The following is a 16535-nucleotide window of genomic DNA, read 5'->3' on the forward strand; positions in this document are numbered from 1 at the left end:
TGGTAAGTTCAGACCTCCCTGTTGAATGCTTGCTTGGCAATGATCTAGAAAATTCAGCTTGGGCAGAAGTGTAGCTCAGGACAAATGTAGAAATGCTAGGGATCCCTTCACATGTGTTTGCTGTGACCAGGTCACAGGCCAAAATATCTAACACTGAACACACCCAGGATTCTGGAAGAATGGACCAGGTGCCTCCCAAGAGGAGGAGCAGTAGGGTTAAGGCAGTGCCTTCCCCCCTGACTCAGAATACAGATCAGCCTCCTGAGGGAGATGATCTTGGACCTGAAGATGGAACTGTCCCAGAGGAGCTTGAGCCTGACCAGGTTGCGTTCTTGGGGACAGGGGGCCCTTCCAGGGCAGATCTGAGCCAGGAGCAGTTAAACCAACCCTCTTGAAAACCTCAGAAAGCAAGCTGTTGATGAGGCTGCAGGGAATGCTAGTGGCACCCATAAAATGTATTGGGATGATGGACTCCCATATTCAGAGAGTAGAGACCCCAAGCCTGGTGCTTTCAGGAGGTTGGTAATACCTTTGAGGTTTAGGGGCTTCCTATAGACACTAGCCCATGATATTCCTCTAGCAGGTCACCTGGGCCAAAACAAGACTTGGGAAATAATTGTTCCTCACTTTCATTGGCCCCACATGTCTGAAGACACCAAGGAGTTTTGTCTCTCCTGTGTCACCTGTCAAGCCAGTGGGAAGGCAGGTGGAACCACAAAGGCCCCCCTGATACCATTACCTTTGGTGCGGGTTCCCTTTGAGAGGGTAGGGATTGACATAGTTGGTTCCATGGATCCTCAGACAGCATCTGGGCACAGATTTATCCTGGTGGTGGTGGACCATGCCACTAGGTACCCAGAAGCCATTCCACTTAGGACCACTACAGCACCTGTGGTGGCAAGAGCCCTCTTGGGTATATTCTCAAGAGTGGGTTTTCCTAAGGAGGTAGTATCGGGCAGGGATGCAAACTTCATGTGTAGTTACTTGACTGTAATGTGGAAGGAGTGTGGAGTGAATTAGAAATTCACCACACCCTCTCATCCACAATGCAATAGTTTGGTTGAAAGGTTCAGCAAAACCTTAAAGGGCATGATCAAGGGTCTCCCAGAAAAGCTTAGTTGCAGATGGAACATCCTTTTGCCCTGCCTTTTATTTGCCTACAGGGTGGTGCCTCAAAAGCGGGTTGGTTACAGCACTTTTGAACTTTTGTTTGGCCATCCTGTTAGGGGTCGTTTGTGTCTGGTGAAGGAGGGATGGGAGTTACCTTTCAAACCCCCTAAACAGGACATAGTGGACTATGTACTTGGTCTCAGCTCCAGGATGGCAGAGTATATGAAAAAGGCAACTAAAAACCTTGAGGCTAGCCAGGAATTTCAAAAGGCCTGGCATGACCAAAAGGCTATGCTGACTGTTTACCAGCCAGGGCAAAAAGAGTGTGTGTTGGAGCCTGTGGCCCAAGAAGCCCTACAAGATAAGTGGAGTGGCCCACATACAATTATTGAACAGAAGAGGGAGGTTACCTATTTGGTAGACCTTGGAACCCCCAGGAGTCCCCATAGGGTACTCCATGTCAAGACTGAAACCATATGTTGACAGGGCAGACATGGGCATGCTCATGGCTACTGATGATGGGCAGGAGGAAGAGGGTGACCCACTCCCTGACCTGCTATCTCAGAACCCTGAAGATGGATCAGTAGATGGTGTAAGCTTAGCAGGCAGCCTCACTGTCCAGCAGCAAATTGACTGCAGAAAAGTTCTCAGCCAGTTCAGACATATATTTTCTCTGAACCCTCAGATAGCCCTTGGGCTAGTCTAGTAGTCCTTGTGCCTAAACCTCACACCAAAGATGGAAAGAGAGAGATAAGGTTTTGTGTGGATTACAGGGGTCTCAATGCAGTCACTAGGACTGATGCCCATCCCATCCCAAGGGCAGATGAGATGATAGATACTTTGGCCTAAGACACGTTTCTGAGGACATTTGACTTGACAGCTGGCTACTGGCAGATCAGACTAGGAGATGATGCAAAGCCAAAGACAGCATTTTCTACCCCAAGTGGGCATTATCAATTTGTGGTAATGCCCTTTGGCTTGAAGATTGCACCTGCCACTTTCCAAAGGTTGGTGAATAAAGTCCTTACAGGCCTGGAAGACTATAAAGCAGATTATCTAGATGATACTGCTGTCTTTAGCTCCAACTGGGAGGATCGCCTGGTCCACCTAAGGAATGTTTTGGAGGCCCTGCAAAAAGCAGGTCTAACTATCAAGGCTACTAAGTGCCAGATAGGACAGAGTCAGGTTGTCTACCTGGGCCACCTTGTAGGTGGAGGCCAGGTTCAACCATTGCAGAGCAATATCCAGACCATAATGGACTGGGTTGCTCCAACTACCCAGACTCAGGTCAGAGCTTTCTTGGGCCTGACTAGGTACTACAGAAGATTTGTAAAAGGTTATGGACCCATTGTGACTCCATTGAATGACCCTACTTCTAAGAAAATGCCCAAGAACGTTCAGTGGACAGTTAGATGTCAAAAGGCATTTGAGGACATGAAGCAGGCCATGTGCACTGCTCCCATTCTGCAAAGTCCTGATTACTCTAAAATGTTCATTGTGCAAACAGATGCATCTGAGTTGGGGGTAGGGGTTGTACTGTCACAGTTCAATGATGAAGGTCAGGATCAACCAGTAGCTTTCATAAGCAGACGGTTGACCCCCAGAGAGAAATGTTGGACAGCCATTGAGAGGGAGGCCTTTGCTGTGGTTTGGACTCTGAAGAAGTTGGGGCCATACTTGTTTGGTACTCACTTCATTTTTCAGACAGACCATAAGCCCCTCTTATAGCTGAAACAGATGAAGGGTGAAAACCCTCAAATTTCTCAGGTGGTCCATTTCCCTACAGGGGATGGACTATACAGTGGAACATAGACCGGGAGTAACCATGCCAATGCAGATGGACTCTCCAGATATTTCCACTTAGAACATGAAGACTCAACTGGTCAAGGTTAGTATAATGTCCCTGCGTTTGGGGGGGGGTTGTGTAGGAGAGTAGGAAATGCTTCTTATGGTTACCCCCACTTTTTGCTGATGTTTCGCTGTTTTTCGACTTTAGTCTGGCTGGGGCCCTGCTATTCAGGACCCCAGCCTAGCTGCTTCCTCTCTAAATTGATTCCATGTACCTTAGGTACACCAACGATTGGATTCTGGTGTGCCCTTATAAGTCCCTTGTATATGGTATACTATGTACCCAGGGCATAGGTATCCCAGAGTCCTGCCAGGGTCTGCAGCATGTATTATGCCACCCCTAGGAAGCCCTCCAAAATGACACCACAGATCTGCTACTGCAGCCTTGGTAAGGTGGTGCATGAACCCCTTACTGAGATATAGGTTCACTATATCTCACCTATCACTGCACATATAAACCTATCAGTCACCCCTAAGGCAGGCCTTATCAGTCCTGAAGGCAGGGTGCTTGGTTTTGTGTGAGAGTGTGCTCTGCTCATGAGAGCCCCTCTGCAGCCTTCGGAATCTCTTCTCCAGGGTCCTGCATACATGGCTCCTAGTAAACTGTGCTACAAGAGGTATGCAGTTCCTAGGGGGGACCGGGAAGAGAAGTCTTTCTTCGTAATGCCCTCACACACCCCGAAGGATGTCATGCTTCATCATTGGGCTTTACTTCTCATCGGGCCGGTGCTGCAATGCCTGATGGGCTCACCATAAATGGGGCTCTTTGTCGGAGATTTTTTTTTAAGAAGCCGTAGGGTGCGTGAAGGTAAGAGGGCAAGGGTAGTGCAAGGAAGGTGAAGGTAAAAAAAAGTCTGGAGCAGTCCTAATCCAAAAACCTTTTAATGTTAAAGGTAGTTCCAGCTTGGTTAAAAGTATGTGGATGCCCTATGTGGATGCAATGTTTCTAGAGGGCTATCACTGTGAAGTGGGTCGACATGTTTTGTGCCTCTATTGCTTCTAACGAGTCATGTGGCACTTCGTCAGGACCTAAGTAAATAGCGTGGTGCACTACTAGAAGTCTGGCTCCTTAGTGGTGGAGTGGTAACCAGACAAAATAGAGTAACACCCTAGTAGACCTATACTGGGCGGTAGCGAAAGACCTGTCGGGGTCAAAAGAAGGGGGAGAAGGAACAGACAACACAATGGCAATTAAAAATCTGAATAATACAGGACGTGTGTCTCTGTAATGACTGAGACCTAGCACATAGTTGATTGGTGCTGTGTTTTGCCGTGCACTAGTTGTAGATGTATCTAGCATGCAGGGGATAAAGTGGCGGTAATGGCCATACTTGTGGGCCGTGCTAACTAACTTATTCTGAGCGACATGTGATGTTATCCAGGGTTAAGGGTGTCCATCACCGTGCGTGGACGTTGCAGGTCCCCACCGAAGTATCTTTCCTCTTCCTGTGTGGGTTGCTGTTGCCAAGGCTTGTTGTGTCCAATCAGGGCACCGATACTGCAGCACTCGACATCCTTCGTGGGACAGCTAGAATCCAGCTCCTGTTTGTCCTCCACGCCTTTTGGTCCTCGTGGCGGAAGAGTCAAGCTTCCCCTCTTCGTACCTGAAGCACCCGACATCGGTGGGGATTCGTCTATCGTGCCCTTGGTCACTGACACTGCTTTCAGGTTCTTCATATCTTCGATCCAGGCTTGGATCTCTTCGGACAATTCTTCTCTTCTTCCTGGCCGGAGCACTTTTCAGTCTTCTGACATTTAAAACGACAACGCGACCCAACACCATTTGACATCTATGCACCCGGCTTCCCTGCGTGAGGTAACACAAGTACTCCGGTGCTCCCGTAGGTGTTGGCCATAGAGCCGTCTAAGTCCAAAAGGGTTTGTTCCTAGTCCACCTCTAATTGTCCATAAACTTTAAAATTCCAACCGTGACTTTCCCTATAGAAGCTAACGGAGCTTGCGGCTGTGTTCTCACACTGCACCTGTCCCCGTGGGTCCCCTGTGTCACTACCTTGAGTGGTTCCTTGGGGTTCCAGCGATTCTACAGGCTCTAGGCCTTGTGTCTAGTCAAGTCGTAGTTCTTACACCACTTTCTTAGTATATGGTTTGGTTCACCCCTAGGGCCTAGCGTATATTGTGCTAATTTACCGTGATATATTAAGTGTAACGTAGCCCCTAGCCTCATAAAGAGACTAGTGAGGTGTGTTTAGTAATAAATACATATACTTTATTTATATATACCTGATGTGGTTCTCTTTAATTTAGCCATTCAAGAGATTATAGACTGGTAAAACAAGCTGCTTTACATTCCTTCAAGACTTAGCCTGTAGGCTGCTCCCCATAGCTACCACTAGAATAGCTTTCAAATAAGGTTGTCTTTAACCTATTACCTCTAAGGGGTTGTTTGGACTGGTGCAAGGTGCCCACTATAAAGAGTGGACAGCAAATACCAGGACAACTTCTCACTCCTTTGCTAACCCAACTCCAAGTTCAGTAGAACTTACTTTATTCTAGACTTGATTTATACGTACCTATAGTGGTTTTCAGTTAGTCACTCAAAGAGATTATCTGGTAAAGCAATAGCAAGCTTGAATCCAACCGCTGCACACCAATGTGAGAAGATGGCCTGGCATATGCTGTCCACTAGTTATAGTGGGCACCTAGCACCAATCCAAACAATCCTTATTGATGATAGGTTTAAAGACAACCTTTATTGAAAGCTATCCAAGTGGTAGCCATGGAGAGCAGCCTTCAGGCTAAGTCTTGAAGTAGTGTAAAGCAGCTTGGTTTACCAGATTATAACCTCTTGAATTCCTAAATGAAAGGAGAACCACACAAGATATATATAAAATATATGTATTTATTTCTAAACACTCACTACTAATCTCTTTATCAGGTTAGAGTCCAAGATACACAATAATGCAGTTCCAAAACGACAGTATACAGCACAATATACAATGGGCCCTAGGGGTGGACCAAACTATATATTAAGAAAGTGGTATAAGAACCACGACTTGACTAGACACAAGGCCTAGAGCACGTAGAATCGCTGGGACCCCAAGGAACCACCCAAGGCAGTGACACAGGAGACTCACGGGGGATGCATGCAGTGTGAGCCCCGTACTATTATATGGGAAAGTCACGGTTGGAATTTTAGTAGTTAAGGACACTTAGGAGAGGACTTTGAGCAAACCCCTTTAGACTTAGTGGGTTCTAGGGCCAGCACCCACAGGAGCACTGGAGTACTCAAGTTACCTCACCCAGGGAAGCCGGGTGCATAGGTGTCAAATGGTGTCGGGAATCGTCGTTGATTTCAATGGCAAGTGCTGCTTCCGGGGAGGAGAAAAGTGTCCGGTGTGATCTAAGCCTGGATTGAAGATCAGAAGAACCTGAAAGCAGAGGGGACAGAGTCTGGGTCACTTGCCAGTGACCAGGGGGATGATAGACGAATGCCCACCGATGTCGGGTGTTTCAGGTGCGAAGAGGGGAAGCTTGACTCTGCAGCCACGAGGACCAGGAGGCGTCGACGATGACCAGGAGCTGGATTCAAGATGTCCCACAAAGGATGTTGAGTGCTGTGGTGTCGGTGTCTGGATTGTCAACAGCAACCCACGCAGGAAGAGAAAAGAAGCTTTGGTGCGGACAAGCAAGGTCCTGGGGACTCCCCAGGCAATGGAGAGTCAGGGACCTTCTGGAGCAACCAGGTAAGCCAATTAGAGTTAGAGTTGCCTTCACAGGGACCCACCAGTCGATAGACTAGAGATCGCGAAGGGAACTTTAGAGAAACACCAAAGGGCCAGCTCACTGAATACTCGTGAAGTGTAGGCAGGCAATCTTCAGTGAAAATGCTGCTTGCGGTCAGGGCTACGAGTAACTCAAAGCTCAGCAGCAGGATTCATTGGAAGGCTGATGCTGCTGCAAAGTGACGCGGTGTCCAGGGGTTCAGGTTGCACGGTCGCCAAAAGGGATAGAGGTCTCAGGCTTGCCGTGGGCACTGATCAACCTCTCAGACCACGGAAACCCACCTCCTGTGTTGCAAAATTCTTCGGAGTCCGGTGGGAACTTCGGAGATGCAAACTGGTTAGATGCATCTTTTGGTGCCTGCCTTGCAGAGGAGTAACTCCTTTACTCCAAGGGAGATTTTTCAGTCATCTAGTTCAATGTAGATCGTCGAAGTTCCAGGATTCAGTGTCAGAGTTTCGTCCAGGTGTAGTCTAAAGTCCTGTAGCCAGGGGTTTCTATCTTATTCCCAAGGAAGGGGTTGGACAAACTCTAGGGACCCATCTATGGGAGGGTCAGGAAAGAAGGGTGGCTACACCCATTTCCTTTGTCCAGTTTCATGCCAGAGCAGGGGCTGATAGCCCCTGCAACTGGTTTGAGCTGGACTATGCACAGGGACACCAAATCTGCCCCCAGTGCAGACTTCAAAGTACTCTTGGAGTGCTCCCACCTAGCCCCAACACACTAAAGCCTGTCTGGGAGGTGGTGACACCTCCCTGTGACAGGAAACCTATTGTCCAGGCCTCCCCTGCTGGAGTTTCATCCAGCAGCAGGAGGGCAGGCTCGTGTCTGTGGCTGGCAGCATCCATTTTGTGATGCCAGGGCTCTGTTAGCTGGTACCAGGTATACCGGTGCTGTCATGTCTCTCCCTCTAGAAGGGTGGGATCATACTCCCACACCAGTTACTGGTGTGGGGGTAGGATTCCAAGGTGTTTGACACCAAACACCTCATGTTTTAGTGCAGCCATCCCAAAGTTAGCATTTACTGTTCGATTATAATGCACTTAAGAGTATATGGTTTGGCTGCATCACAAACAACCCCGGAATAAAGGTTCCGAAGGCAGCAGAGGGGCTCTGCTCATGCATGGGCACCCTCTCACATAAAACCAAGCGCCCTTCCTTCAGGATTGGTAAGGCCTGCCGTAGGGGTGACTGATAGGTTTATATGTGCAGTGATATGGAGAGATATAGTGAACCTATATCTCAGTAAGGGGTGCATGCACCACCTTACCCAGGCTGCAGTAGCAGTCCTGTGCGTGACATTTTGGAAGGCTCCTCAGGGGTGGCATAATACATGCTGCAGCTCCTGGTAGGCCTCTTCGGTACCTATGCCCTGGGTACACAGTATACCATATACGAGGGATTTATAAGGGTACCCGAGAATCCAATCTGGACACCGGGAAAAAAGTGGGGGCAACCATGAAGTCAGATTCCACCTTCCTACAACATGCACACAGAGATACTCTTGAATACAAATATTTATAACATGTTCAAAACCTCTACACACCAATGGTGCATTAGGGGCACATGTCTTTTGTAAACATTTACATGATTAGCTGGACCCAGACTCTAAATGAATATGTAGAAAAGTAATATGGTAGTCACTTGCCACTATAGAAATATATAAAACAAGCTCACACACTCATTGCATGATGCCATCAGTGATGTCAGAAATGATGTAATTTGAAATGGCATCAGTGATTTCATTAATGATGTCATGAGTGAGGTAATATTTAAAGTCATAAGCAGTGCATGGCGGGGCGTAAAGTATAGCTAGTGCTCCTAACTATAACTGGTGAATTTGTGTAGTTCTAAGAGTTAATGTTGTCACTGGTATATTGACCTAACTATAATGTTACTTTAACCTTTGGTTTTTCAAGTGAATGAGCAAGTTTTAAAAAAAAAGTATTTTTATCATACCTAACTAAAACAATACTTTAACTTTTGTTTCATGCAGAGAATTGCAAGTTTTTTTTAAAGTAAAGTAATATTTAATTATTATACGTAAATACACCCCCATGCGAAGCATGGCCAAAGTGCCTACAGCGAAACCTCCACATACTGACACCTCTCTCCTTGATGACAGGAGTGCAAAGTAGGGTGTGGGCAGGGGCTGATATTAACTGTGAGATCTGTCTCTGCATGACAGAATTGCATAGTAGGATATGGGGAGGGATTACCCTCTGTCGTCAGACCCTCTTTTAGATGACGGGTGTGGGTAGTAGGCTGTGAGGATTGACTGACCCCTCATTTCAGACCTCTCTCTCAGATGAATGGTGAGCATAGTATATTGTAGGGAATGAGTGGCCCTCTCTCAGATAACAGATATGAATGGCAGGGTGTGGCAATGGAAAGCCTCTCCTTTGAGAACTCTCTCTCACATGACATTTGTGCTTAGTAGTGAGTGGGTAAAGATGGGCCCTTTCTCAGATGAACAGTGTGCATAGTAGTGTGTTGGTAGGGGCTGGCCTCTCCTTTCAGACCTCTCTCAGAGGTAACTGGTGTGCATAGTAGAGCATGCAGAGGGACTTGCCTCTCCACTGACATTCCTGTCTTAGATAACAGGTGTGCATTAGTGTGTTGGGAGGGGCTGGCCTCTCCTTTCAGACCTCTCTCTCAGATAACAGGTGTGCATGGTAGAGCATGCAGAGGGACAGGCCTCTCCACTGACATTCCTGTCTTAGATAACAGGTGTGCATTAGTGTGTTGGGAGGGGCTGGCCTCTCCTTTCAGACCTCTCTCAGAGGTAACTGGTGTGCATGGTAGAGCATGCAGAGGGACTGGCCTCTCCACTGACATTCCTGTCTTAGATAACAGGTGTGCATTAGTGTGTTGGGAGGGGCTGGCCTCTCCTTTCAGACCTCTCTCTCAGATAACAGGTGTGCATAGTAGAGCATGCAGAGGGACGGGCCTCTCCACTGACATTCCTGTCTTAGATAACAGGTGTGCATTAGTGTGTTGGGAGGGACTGGCCTCTCCACTGACATTCCTGTCTTAGATAACAGGTGTGCATTAGTGTGTTGGGAGGGGCTGGCCTCTCCTTTCAGACCTCTCTCTCAGATAACAGGTGTGCATGGTAGAGCATGCAGAGGGACTGGCCTCTCCACTGACATTCCTGTCTTAGATAACAGGTGTGCATGGTAGAGCATGCAGAGGGACTGGCCTCTCCACTGACATTCCTGTCTTAGATAACAGGTGTGCATTAGTGTGTTGGGAGGGACTGGCCTCTCCACTGACATTCCTGTCTTAGATAACAGGTGTGCTTTAGTGTGTTGGGAGGGGCTGGCCTCTCCTTTCAGACCTCTCTCTCAGATAACAGGTGTGCATGGTAGAGCATGCAGAGGGACTGGCCTCTCCACTGACATTCCTGTCTTAGATAACAGGTGTGCATTAGTGTGTTGGGAGGGACTGGCCTCTCCTTTCAGACCTCTCTCTCAGATAACAGGTGTGCATGGTAGAGCATGCAGAGGGACGGGCCTCTCCACTGACATTCCTGTCTTAGATAACAGGTGTGCATTAGTGTGTTGGGAGGGGCTGGCCTCTCCTTTCAGACCTCTCTCAGAGGTAACTGGTGTGCATGGTAGAGCATGCAGAGGGACTGGCCTCTCCACTGACATTCCTGTCTTAGATAACAGGTGTGCATTAGTGCGTTGGGAGGGGCTGGCCTCTCCTTTCAGACCTCTCTCTCAGATAACAGGTGTGCATGGTAGAGCATGCAGAGGGACGGGCCTCTCCACTGACATTCCTGTCTTAGATAACAGGTGTGCATGGTAGAGCATGCAGAGGGACTGGCCTCTCCTTTCAGACCTCTCTCAGAGGTAACTGGTGTGCATGGTAGAGCATGCAGAGGGACTGGCCTCTCCACTGACATTCCTGTCTTAGATAACAGGTGTGCATTAGTGTGTTGGGAGGGGCTGGCCTCTCCTTTCAGACCTCTCTCAGAGGTAACTGGTGTGCATGGTAGAGCATGCAGAGGGACTGGCCTCTCCACTGACATTCCTGTCTTAGATAACAAGTGTGCATTAGTGTGTTGGGAGGGACTGGCCTCTCCACTGACATTCCTGTCTTAGATAACAGGTGTGCATTAGTGTGTTGGGAGGGGCTGGCCTCTCCTTTCAGACCTCTCTCTCAGATAACAGGTGTGCATGGTAGAGCATGCAGAGGGACGGGCCTCTCCACTGACATTCCTGTCTTAGATAACAGGTGTGCATTAGTGTGTTGGGAGGGGCTGGCCTCTCCACTGACATTCCTGTCTTAGATAACAGGTGTGCATGGTAGAGCATGCAGAGGGACTGGCCTCTCCACTGACATTCCTGTCTTAGATAACAGGTGAGCATTAGTGTGTTGGGAGGGGCTGGCCTCTCCTTTCAGACCTCTCTCTCAGATAACAGGTGTGCATGGTAGAGCATGCAGAGGGACTGGCCTCTCCACTGACATTCCTGTCTTAGATAACAGGTGTGCATGGTAGAGCATGCAGAGGGACTGGCCTCTCCACTGACATTCCTGTCTTAGATAACAGGTGTGCATTAGTGTGTTGGGAGGGACTGGCCTCTCCACTGACATTCCTGTCTTAGATAACAGGTGTGCTTTAGTGTGTTGGGAGGGGCTGGCCTCTCCTTTCAGACCTCTCTCTCAGATAACAGGTGTGCATGGTAGAGCATGCAGAGGGACTGGCCTCTCCACTGACATTCCTGTCTTAGATAACAGGTGTGCATTAGTGTGTTGGGAGGGACTGGCCTCTCCTTTCAGACCTCTCTCTCAGATAACAGGTGTGCATGGTAGAGCATGCAGAGGGACGGGCCTCTCCACTGACATTCCTGTCTTAGATAACAGGTGTGCATTAGTGTGTTGGGAGGGGCTGGCCTCTCCTTTCAGACCTCTCTCAGAGGTAACTGGTGTGCATGGTAGAGCATGCAGAGGGACTGGCCTCTCCACTGACATTCCTGTCTTAGATAACAGGTGTGCATTAGTGCGTTGGGAGGGGCTGGCCTCTCCTTTCAGACCTCTCTCTCAGATAACAGGTGTGCATGGTAGAGCATGCAGAGGGACGGGCCTCTCCACTGACATTCCTGTCTTAGATAACAGGTGTGCATGGTAGAGCATGCAGAGGGACTGGCCTCTCCTTTCAGACCTCTCTCAGAGGTAACTGGTGTGCATGGTAGAGCATGCAGAGGGACTGGCCTCTCCACTGACATTCCTGTCTTAGATAACAGGTGTGCATTAGTGTGTTGGGAGGGGCTGGCCTCTCCTTTCAGACCTCTCTCAGAGGTAACTGGTGTGCATGGTAGAGCATGCAGAGGGACTGGCCTCTCCACTGACATTCCTGTCTTAGATAACAAGTGTGCATTAGTGTGTTGGGAGGGACTGGCCTCTCCACTGACATTCCTGTCTTAGATAACAGGTGTGCATTAGTGTGTTGGGAGGGGCTGGCCTCTCCTTTCAGACCTCTCTCTCAGATAACAGGTGTGCATGGTAGAGCATGCAGAGGGACGGGCCTCTCCACTGACATTCCTGTCTTAGATAACAGGTGTGCATTAGTGTGTTGGGAGGGGCTGGCCTCTCCACTGACATTCCTGTCTTAGATAACAGGTGTGCATGGTAGAGCATGCAGAGGGACTGGCCTCTCCACTGACATTCCTGTCTTAGATAACAGGTGAGCATTAGTGTGTTGGGAGGGGCTGGCCTCTCCTTTCAGACCTCTCTCTCAGATAACAGGTGTGCATGGTAGAGCATGCAGAGGGACTGGCCTCTCCACTGACATTCCTGTCTTAGATAACAGGTGTGCATTAGTGTGTTGGGAGGGGCTGGCCTCTCCTTTCAGACCTCTCTCAGAGGTAACTGGTGTGCATGGTAGAGCATGCAGAGGGACGGGCCTCTCCACTGACATTCCTGTCTTAGATAACAGGTGTGCATTAGTGTGTTGGGAGGGGCTGGCCTCTCCTTTCAGACCTCTCTCTCAGAGAACAGGTGTGCATGGTAGAGCATGCAGAGGGACAGGCCTCTCCACTGACATTCCTGTCTTAGATAACAGGTGTGCATTAGTGTGTTGGGAGGGACTGGCCTCTCCTTTCAGACCTCTCTCTCAGAGAACAGGTGTGCATTGTAGAGTGCATGGGAAACTGACCTCTTTGATGACAGCTTTTCCCAGGATGTCAGATGTATGTTGTAGGGTATAGGGAGGAACTAACCTCTCCACTAACCCCCCTTCACAGGTACAATAAGAAGGAGTATAGAAGTGCTGAAGTAAGTCTTAATTCGCAGAATCTGTTAATTATATTTCTAAACGTATCCCTCACTTAATAGCATGAGATAGCCCTGATGGACCGAATTTCTTTTCTGAGCCAGAAAACACTCTTTAACAGTGATATGGAATTTGGAAACTGAACATTGTTGCCAAGTTTGGTTGGGCATTGACCTCCAGTTTTAGACAGAGTTAAATCCACAGTGCGTACTTCAAAATAAGATATTAATGGACAGAAGTGGCAAACTTCATACTATTATGTTTGTTTGACATATTTTCTTTGTTCCATTTAGAACACTGTATGCACGTTTGATATATTTGCTTTGCTCTGTTTATACCATTAATTTTACCCAAAAATTTTGAAATGAAAACTAAGGCTCCACACATTTCGATAAAAGAAAACGAACGGCGCTCGCCGCCGCTTAAAGTGCCATGTATATACACTCTCTTTACAGTAAAAACAATGAGATTCTCAAATGCCTTGCAAAGGCAGTCAAAGCTCCACGCCCACTCCCACGATTAGTTGAGTGATAATATGAAAATAATTGGATTTTTTCTCTAGGCACCTGCTGCGCGTCATTCAGAGACGAACAGGCGACAAATTAAACCCTCGAATCTATACTGGCATTTTTCACTTTAGTCTACACGTTATAAATACCCATCACCGATGTTGTCAGAATAATTCAAAGTTTCGCCCGTAACAACCCTGCCGCAGCAGGTGCGGTGCGATGTCCCCAAAAGCTGTTCTTACCTCTCGTCGTCCGATAAAGAGCATCTTAAAAATCCGACAACAGGTACGCCTTGCTTATGACTCTGACGTGTTCTCTCCCCTTCCACTCGTTCTACCTCTGTTCACCCCCTTACTTCTTTTAGTGCCTTACATCTTTCTCAATATCTCTACTTCTTTTCCTCTTCAGTAACATCTGTGGCACATCTCTGCACTTCCATTATATCAACGCACCACTCTACCTCACCTGTCTACCTCAGTCTTTATTATTCCCTCTTCCTCAGCTGTCTCTACATGTCTATGACACACCTCTCCCTCTCTCTACCTGGCCCCCTCACGTTCTACGACTGCGTTATTCTCCCCTCTCCAGCTTTGATTTACCTGTCGCTGCTCCTGAATCTTTTTCTTCTACACCTCACTTCTTTGTCTACCCTTCACCCCTCGCTACCCTTCTGTTTGCCTTACTACGGTCTTTACCCGACCCACCTTTCAGTGCCTCTTCCCATTTCGCCTCACTCCCTCACAGCGCTCTCCTAGCATGCATCTGTTTCTCCCCTCACCACCATGCCTGTCTCTACCCCTCCTTATCTTTCTAACCAGCCTAACTTTCTACCTTCCTGTTATTCCTGGTAGCGAACCTTTCATTTCACCCCTCCGGTTGTATTACCTATGCATTCAAATTGAGTAGGTCATTGCTGTGCTCCCAACCAGACATCGAGACCCAGTCCCCTAGCCTCTCAACATGCCCAGATATAACAACAAGCATTGGCATAGCCAATTGGTCTCGACTTTGGGACCTGCTGCAGAACTAAATACTTATACTGCCGGCATCATACTTACCCAGCGCCAAGACGCCTCGGCAAAAGTGAGCTATATAAGTTCTTCAGTCAGTGAGTCAGTCATAAGGTCCCAAAGGCGAGACCTATTGGCTATGCCAATGCTTGTTTTTCTCAGGTTGGCCTGAACATTACCCGATCCTGATTGTCTGCCATTTTAGCCCCGCCCCCATTGATTAACATTAGCCACGCCCCTTCATTTGCCAGGTTCGCCCCCCCCTGGAAAAATTTCTGCGGACGCCCATGCTCTGACCCACTTCGATAGACGAAGAACTTTAACCGACTTTAAATAAGTGAAGACAGGTCGAGGAAATTGGAAAGCTAGTTTACACTGAATGACAGGGCAGGGGCGGTACTAGGAGGGAATGGGAGGTTGCACTGCCCCATAAAACAGTGCGATTGTTCAGCAAAAAACAGGCACGCCCCGGTAAAGATGGCCCACAGACCAACGAAGAAACCACCCGCTGCTGCCCCGGAACCGATTGCTCAGTAGATCCCGGACTGTCGGTGCTTGCTTGTGTTGTATTTTATTATGTTGTAATATTTATGTTGGCTTTCTACTGCCAGGAGGGCACTGAAACCCGAGCTTACGTGAGCTGTAGGCTACGGCGTGTAGGCTGTGTGGTTGGGAGTGCGCTGCTTTTACTCCGTACAGTCTGTTGTATATGTTTTTTTATTTGGGCGCTAAAGTCTTCATGAAGGCTGCATTTGGACAAATGGTCCGAATTCTGTCCACCATCTTAAAAGACGAGAGTAGCTTTTCCCATAGTGCGAGGCAGGTATTGGGGTCAGTAACATGCATGATACAGCGCTCACAAAAGAGGGTGAAGGGAGAATCCGCTGCCGCATCTTTTGAGATGCAGGAGAGCAGTGCTTTAAATGGAAAGGACAGGTACTCATTAAAATGACTCATTCCTAATCCCAAGCTCATGTTTTTTGCCGTCATCCCCCTTTTGCCACCCTAGGCAGCCGCCTAGTCTTGCCTAATGGTGGAAACGGCCCTGGCTAGGTCCCTGATACACAAATTCCACAAACAAGCCCAGATATTTACGTGTTCAGTCACTGACTCTAGCATTTACTCACTCACAATCCATAATTAGTCCAACTGCAGTTCATCAACATAAATGGACATGTGACAACCCCGTCAGAAAAGAAGGAGTAGTCGAAATCTTACTGTTTCGTAGAGTTATCTCTACATAGAAAAAGATTGTTCTTGGTGGAGAAAAAAAGAAAAAAAAAGTGCATTCAAGTGCATATTTTCACACCTCTAAATCCCTAAATAAATCACAAGATAAGAGTCAGGTCTGACCCTGGTTAGCTTTGTTACCTCAGACAGGGCCAGTCCATTGCATTAGTTACTGGTCTGGGTTAGTACCTGCAGCAGGGGCGCTGGTTTGGATTCACACACATTGCTTGTCCCTTACCTGGTGTCTGAAGAGGTCACTGCAGTTATAGGTGCTTGAGTCTGTGCTCAAAGGATCCCTCTGCGCAGTGGATGCCTCCACGCGCAGACACTCTTCTTTTAAAGATCCTGGAATGCAACTGTAGGAGGAAACAGAAGGTGGGATGTCCCACTGCACAATGACCCCTCCCATGCAGCTCTCTCCCCAGCCTGCCAAATGTCTTCACCTGCTGCATCCCCAGCAAAAAGTAATTTAGATATTCACCAACGTACATAGTTTCACATATGGCACATACCCAAATAATTTTGTCACAAGTCAAACGCACAATGAACGCTTAAGCTTGTGGGATAAATCAACAAAGGGCTGAGGAGAGGAAAATGGACAGGTACACAAGAGAAATATGTGGCATTAATTCAAGGCAAAGACGAAACACTAGGAAGTTTATCGCTGAAACACAGCAAGGAGTGATAAAAGCAAGACATGTCTCTTACCACTTTTTTACCTTCACTCACTAACCATGTAGTTTATCTTCATTCACACATGCACACCACCTGCACCGTCAACTGTCCTCACACCCCCTCTTTCAGGCA

At 48.0% G+C, this 16535-nt stretch overlaps 1 protein-coding gene across 1 annotated transcript in view; it reads right to left on the reverse strand.

The window, feature by feature from the left end:
- Positions 1-16101, reverse strand: part of LOC146863755 (uncharacterized) — a 52444-nt gene extending 36343 nt beyond the window's left edge. The window contains exon 1 of the mRNA XM_085627902.1: positions 15967-16101. The gene's annotated coding sequence lies outside the window, so the exon portion shown is untranslated. The remainder of the gene's footprint in view (positions 1-15966) is intronic.
- Between the last annotated feature and the right edge of the window lie 434 nt (positions 16102-16535).

Source organism: Triturus cristatus, chromosome 2_1 (genome assembly GCF_964204655.1).
Source record: "Triturus cristatus chromosome 2_1, aTriCri1.1, whole genome shotgun sequence".
Lineage (NCBI taxonomy): Eukaryota > Metazoa > Chordata > Amphibia > Caudata > Salamandridae > Triturus > Triturus cristatus.